At 42.4% G+C, this 6595-nt stretch overlaps 1 non-coding gene across 1 annotated transcript; it reads left to right on the top strand.

Moving 5' to 3' along the window:
* Positions 1-6200: 6200 nt before the first annotated feature.
* LOC138093719 (U6 spliceosomal RNA) lies at positions 6201-6307 on the top strand. Its single transcript, XR_011146136.1, has one exon. It is a non-coding gene; the product is annotated as a U6 spliceosomal RNA (small nuclear RNA).
* The last annotated feature ends 288 nt before the right edge of the window (positions 6308-6595 follow it).

The raw sequence follows: 6595 nt of genomic DNA, 5'->3' as shown, positions 1-6595 counted from the left end.
GATGGGATAGTGGGGAGTTTGGGAAGAACAGGTACACACTGCTGTATTTAAAATGGATAACCAACAAGAACCCACTGAATACCACAAGGAACTCTGCTCAGTGTTATGTGGCAGCCTTGATGAAAGGGGAGTTTGGGGGAGAATGGATACATGTATATATATGGCTGAATCCCTTCACTGTCCACCTGAAACTATCACAACTTTGTTAATCAGCTGGGTTGGGAAGATTCTCTGGAGAAGGAAATGGCAACCCACTCCAGTATACTTGCCTGGAGAATCCCATGGCCAGAGGAGTCTGGTGGGCTATAGTCCATGGGGTCTCAGAGAGTCAGACACGACTTAGCAACTAAACCACCACTAAAGCAATAAAAAATAAAATTTTCAATGTTAAAAAAAAGAGAAAGAGCAGGCTAGAGAAAGACACAGAAAAGTGAACTGCACTGTGCTTTCATTTATTTGGAGACAGCACTATTACAGGGTTTGCAGATTGCTTTGTAGCTTCTTCAGATCATTGTTATTTATGAGTGGAAAGCTCAGAGTAGCAATCATTTGCCAGCAAATTGGGGCCCCTTTTAATGCATGAATCCATTTTGTCACCTTTCATTTATGTGTGTATTCAGCTTTCTGAAAAAACTATTAGCTTAGCTGGTGGTCTGTATTATTTCCACATTTAAGCAATAAAGCAGTGTTTCTTTTTAAAAATTTGACTTCTTTTTTAGTTAGATTTGTTGCCAGGGCTCCCAAAATAGACAGCTGAAGCCTATTAAGTATGTTGATCACTATTATTTGGGAGAGGTGTTGGCAATCTTTTAGTGGAGAGCTATGTTCCCCAGTGGCCCAGTGGGTAAAGAATCTGCCTGAGATCCAGGAGACACAGGAGATGTGGATTCAATCCCTGGGTGGGGAAGATACCCTGGAGAAGGAAATGGCAACCCACTCGAGGGTTCGTGCCTAGAGAATCCCATGGACAGAGGAACCTGGCAGGCTATAGTACATGGGGTCACAAAGAGTCAGACACGACTGATCGAGTAAGCAAGTGAAGCAAATGTTACTGACATATTTTTCTGACAGTGCAAGGATGAGACAAAATAGGGAAGGAAGGGGAAACTGGTGGTTGATATAAAGCTAAGGAAGACTCCCCTCTCACTCTCATCCTATTTCACATCTGTCAGAAAGATGAGCACTGTTCCATGTCATATACGAAAGTCATTAATAGAGTAAATCCTTAAAGTTTTCACCACACAGAAAAAATTGTTCTAGTTCTTTAATTTTGTATCTGTATGGCATGATGGATGTTCACTAAACTTATGGTGATCATCGCTTTATGATGTATGTGAGTCAAATCATTTTGCTGGACATCTTAAACTGATAAAGGACTGTATGTCAATCACAGCTCAATAAATCTGAAAGGAAAAAAAAAACGTTGAGTATCTTTTTAAAGTGTAAGTGCCAGCTGGTGTCGTTAAGTCTGTCCGTCTTTGATGTTGGGTCTGCCTTCGAGAAACTCTTCTCTGACAGAGGAAACAGTTACATGGAGACACCATGAGTCTGGGCTACTCACCCCAAGTTGCTGCCTTGTCTCCAAAACAGGAGGACTTAGGGCCTAGACAAATCACTCAGCAATAACCCTGATCCCCAATATTCAGCAGTTCTTACCCTGCTCTTGATGTTTGGTCATAAAGTCGTGTCCAACTCTTTGTGACCCCATGGACTATAGTCCCCGCCAGGCTTCTCTGTCCATGAGACTCCCCAGGCAAGAATACTGAAGTGGGTGCCCATTTCCTCCTCCAGGGGATCTTCCTGACTCAGGGATCGACCCCATGTCTCCAGCATTGGCAGGCAGATTCTTTACCACTGAGCCACCTGGGAAACACTTCTTACCCGATAACAGTACACAAGCTGACTCTCACATTTAAGGGGCATAGAAGCTCCCAACAGCACAAGCACGGGGGGTTGGGGGGGCGCACCTGGGTTTACCTTGGGGACAAAACATACAAGATTGGTGCCCTCAAGGATCTTAGATCTTAGTAATTTTAATGCATCTTGCTTTCCATTCATTTTTCTTGATGACAATATCAGAAAATGACCATTTTGCTGGTATATGACCTTTTTGAGAACATTAGCTACATTCTGAAATATGCCACATTAGGTTGTAAACCATGATTAAAAAATAAGATCTCTTTTTCCTGAAGCTAATATGTACTTAAAGTGAGACACCCCCACCCCAAAAAAAGCCTAAATTAGCTATTCAGAGATACTCTTTGGAGAAATTAGGAAGAAGAGCAAGGTAAGTTGACATACGTGTTTTGTTACTCCATTTTAAAGACCTAAGAAGCTTCCTCCCACTTAATTATCCATTGCTAAACCACAGCATTTTCCTGTTTGGCGTAAATGAAGAAAACAGGTCTTTCTCTTTTTCATTTTTCCCACTGGGAATAGGGAATGGTTCTCTCAGTTATTACAGGAAGGATCCACGAGGACATTTCAAGTACAACTAATTAAAGAAGTGTTTCCTGAAACTGGTATATTTGTATTTAGCTACATTAGAAAGAACTAAATATAAAATGCTACATATAGGAATAAACAGAATTACTCAGAATGGGAGAGTGGGAGGAAGAGGTTTGAGCAAATGTTAAGAAGGTTTTAACAAAACCTTAAGAGTTAGGTTGTCTTCTCCATAGCATTCTTTTTTAAACTTTGCCAGTTGGTAGAAAACAAAGTCTTCAATATGAAAAACAATTTTATGCACAAAATAATTGACCTGTCACTAGAACTGTGCATGGTCTAAGGAGAATGTTCTGCAATAATGGAAATGTTCTTTATCTTTGATGTCATAATAAGATGACCAATAGCCACACGATGAAATTCAATAAAAGTAACTAGAATTCAATAGAATTAACAATTGAGTTCCTTAGTTACAGTGGCCCCATTTCAAGTGCTTAGTAGAAACCTGGGCTAGTGGCTACCATATTGAACAGCACAGTCCAAGGGTCTAAGAGGTTTAGGCACGCACTGAATACACATATTCAAAGCTTGCCAAATCAGGGTGGAGATGGAAAATATTTCGAAGCAACTTCTGTGGAGCATGAAGGAAAAAGGTCTACTTTGTATCACCTGGAGGATTTTTTTCCTCTTTCCATCAAGTTTCAGCCAATAATTAAGACAAGTTTAGCAGAACTTTTGATCCCAATGCCTTGAACAAATTCGCATGTCTTCCCCTAGAGACTTTCCTTGATACGGTTTTATACAGCCTGTCTATAGAAAGCACAGTCTCCAAGCACCCAATGTATGTTTTCATGTGGATTCACTTCTCTGGTCCTTTGAGTATATTTAGCATGGAAATTCCCCCCCACTTAAATGCCTATCTGTAACTCAGTCACCACACTTCCCAAGGTTGTTCCATGAAGCAGGTTGTTCTATGTAGTTTGGTCTATTTCTGCAGCTCAGCCCACGTAATAAGATTTCCAAGCTGGCAAGAAAGACAAAAATAAACAAAGTCCTTTATTGTACAGGTAAGCCTCTGGAATGGCTTTACTTTCCTATGAGAGCTGACACAAAGCAGGAATTCAAGTGACTCTAGGTCAAGATGTGAAGGCCAACCACAGATTCCTGCCCACTCTTCAGCCCCCAAGTACCATAGTCCACATGTGGGTAATGGAGTTTACTCTTAAATTAACCCATACGAAGTGTATCAAGTGTGGTGTGAGTGGATTTTATGTGACAGAAGAGATATCCTTGGCCAGCTTCAACTTCATATTCAAGGTCATCACTTCTATAATGCTCTTATAAGCTTAGAATTAAAATGAGGCCAGAAGCTATCAAAAACATGCTTGCATATATACCTGCCCCAGAAAAAGTTCCTGGAAATGATTTGGTTTACTCTGCTGGGGTCTGCTGCAGCCTGGACATATGGGAAACAGCCTAGCAGCCCAATCCCCTTTAAGAGAATCCCTTCAAGAAGGAGAACAGTCTGGGGCCAACCAGGGGTCAGGTCTGCCTCAAGGTAGCCTTAAGGAGATCATGTTTGCCAATTCTCACAGGCTCACCACCATTCTCAACATTTAGACCATCTTTACCAGAGTTTAGACATTGACCTTGAGTGAACGGTGTGTGGATTCAGCATTTATGGAAACTGACACTTGCTAAAATGAAAGTGAAAGTCACTCATTCATGTCTGACTCTTTGCAACCCCATGGACTATACAACCCTTGGAATTCTCCAGGCCAGAATTCTGGAGTGGGTAGCCTTTCCCTTCTCCAGGGGATCTTCCCAACCCAAGGATTGAACCCAGGTCTCCCACATTGCAGGTGGATTCTTTATCAGCTAGGCTACCAGGGAAGCCCAAGAATACTGGAGTGGGTAGCCTATCCCTTCTCCAGCGAATCTTCCCCACTCAGGAATAGAACCGGGTTCTCCTGCCTTACAGGAAGATTCTTTACCAACTGAGCTATGAAGGACTGTTAATAAGCATATTAATAAACACATCACCTTTTTGAAAATTGCTTAATGCATTTTGTTACATCCAGGGCACTCTTCATAAACAAATGTTTATGTGACCTCCTCATATAATTACCAATGTAAATGGCTACCGAAGCTGATTGTCTGCCTACTAGGCACATGCGTTACCTCAGGGGACATGAATAGCATTTGCTCCGTTACCTTCATCCTTACGGGGCCAATTTCAAAACAAGCATGGTCCCAAATCCAAACACTTATTCCTAAGATTGAACCCAGGCCACATGGACCTCATGGGAAGAAATCAGAAAGAATGAAACATAGTCAGGCTAACACTGTGACTGAATATGTCTCCAATGTCACCCTCAACATTTTACCTCCAAAAAAAAAGATACAGGTCATGCTTGAAATACATATGAATCATAGCAGCCTTTAAGTGAGAAGATGAAAAAAAAAAACAGGAGGGAGGGTAAAATGTCCACAAGAATTCAAACAATACAGGGAGGCCTCCTCAGCGGATCCGCAAGCCCAGGTTTACAGCAGATGTCGGCAAGCTACCTAGAGCCAGATCTGCCCGCCTGCTTTTATAAATAAAGTTTTATTGGAACAGGGCCACACCAGTTGGTAGACACACTGCCTGTGGCTACCCTTGGGTACAAGGCAGAGTTGTGGTGGAGGCCATGTGGCCCAAAGTGCTGGAAATATTTACTGCCTGAACCTGAAGAGAATATGTCTGCTGACCTGGTGTTTAGAGTTTTAGAGATTTTGCTGAAAACAGACATCCCTGGAGTTCCCAAAGCACTCATTTTTTCTGGTTAAAAATGAATGGGGGGAAACTGAAGCATGTCTGCATGTCTGTTACAGAGCAGCACGTGTGTGTCAGTCTAAGAGGCATCTCTCATATAGCTTTGGTGCCCTAGGTTCTGAGAATAATTATTTCCTTGTTAACATTGGGTAAACTTATCTTTAAGAACTTGAGAGAAGGTTGGGCATATCTCTGAAGTTTAATTTCAAAATAGGTTGAAATCTAACCTTGGGATTCTCCCAGTGGGGAGCTAGATAACAATGTATTTGCCTGGAGGCTTTTCAAGGGGACGTTGCTGACTGGTACATTGCCACTGCAGACCATGGAAGTGAACTTGAAAAACAGGCATAATTGCCTGTCCAAGTTTTCACCATAAATAATCATTTTTTAAAAGCTTCCAGTAACTTACCCACTAGGAGAAAAAAAAAAAAAAGGAAAGTGGGACAATGACGCTGTGACTTTGCTCCAAAATCATCATGTGTAATGTCACGCTGCCATCTGCAGTACTTTACTTCAATATTTTCACCCAAACACGGGAATTTTAATGAGCTCTGTGGACGCGTGGCCGTTCTCTTGACAGAGAAACGTTTTGCCTGCAACAGCAGTGAAAGAAAGGTTCCGGCCAACTTTCTCTCTTTAGTCACAGTCCCCAGTTTCTCCCCACCCACATGCCACCGTTTCTAAGAGAGTTTCGATTTTCGATGGTGCTTTTGTACTCATGCTGATGTTAAATATGAAAGTGAATCAACATGCTGTACCGAGTCGGGGGAGGGCCCTGAAGCTGCTCAGAAATGCTGTGACGCGGGGTCTCCTTACACTCATCAGATGTCAAGTGGGGAGCCACACTGGGAGGTGGCAACAGAAGACGTGAGACCCAAACTCCGGGAAAGCCCAGGTTTTAAAGCTTTGGTAAATTTGGGGGTTAGGAAATCCATGCCGAGGGCCAGCCTTGGTAGCATGTCTGCTAAAATTAGACTGATACACAGACGATTAGCATGGCTCCTTAGCAAGAATGAGGCACAAATTCCGGAACTATTCTGTTATTTACACATATTCTAAGGGGATGAATTCATGCTACTGCTGCTGTAACAAAACACCACAGCCTAGAGCCTCGTAAAGCACAGAAAATCATTGTCCTACAGTTCTGGAGGCTGGAACCCCAAGATCAAAATGTCAGCAAGTTTGATTTTCTCTGAGGCCTCTCTCCTTAGCTTGTGGATGGCCACCTTCTCCATTTCTCCACATGGTCTCTGCCCTGTGTGTCTGCATCTTAATGTCTCCTGATAAGGACACCAAGCATTAGATAAGGGCCACCCTGATGATCTCATTTAACCT

The sequence above is a fragment of the Capricornis sumatraensis genome, chromosome 1 (assembly GCF_032405125.1).
Source record: "Capricornis sumatraensis isolate serow.1 chromosome 1, serow.2, whole genome shotgun sequence".
Classification (NCBI taxonomy): Eukaryota; Metazoa; Chordata; class Mammalia; order Artiodactyla; family Bovidae; genus Capricornis; species Capricornis sumatraensis.
Note: the sequence above shows the minus strand (reverse complement) of the source record. Positions and strands in the feature narration are given on the sequence as shown.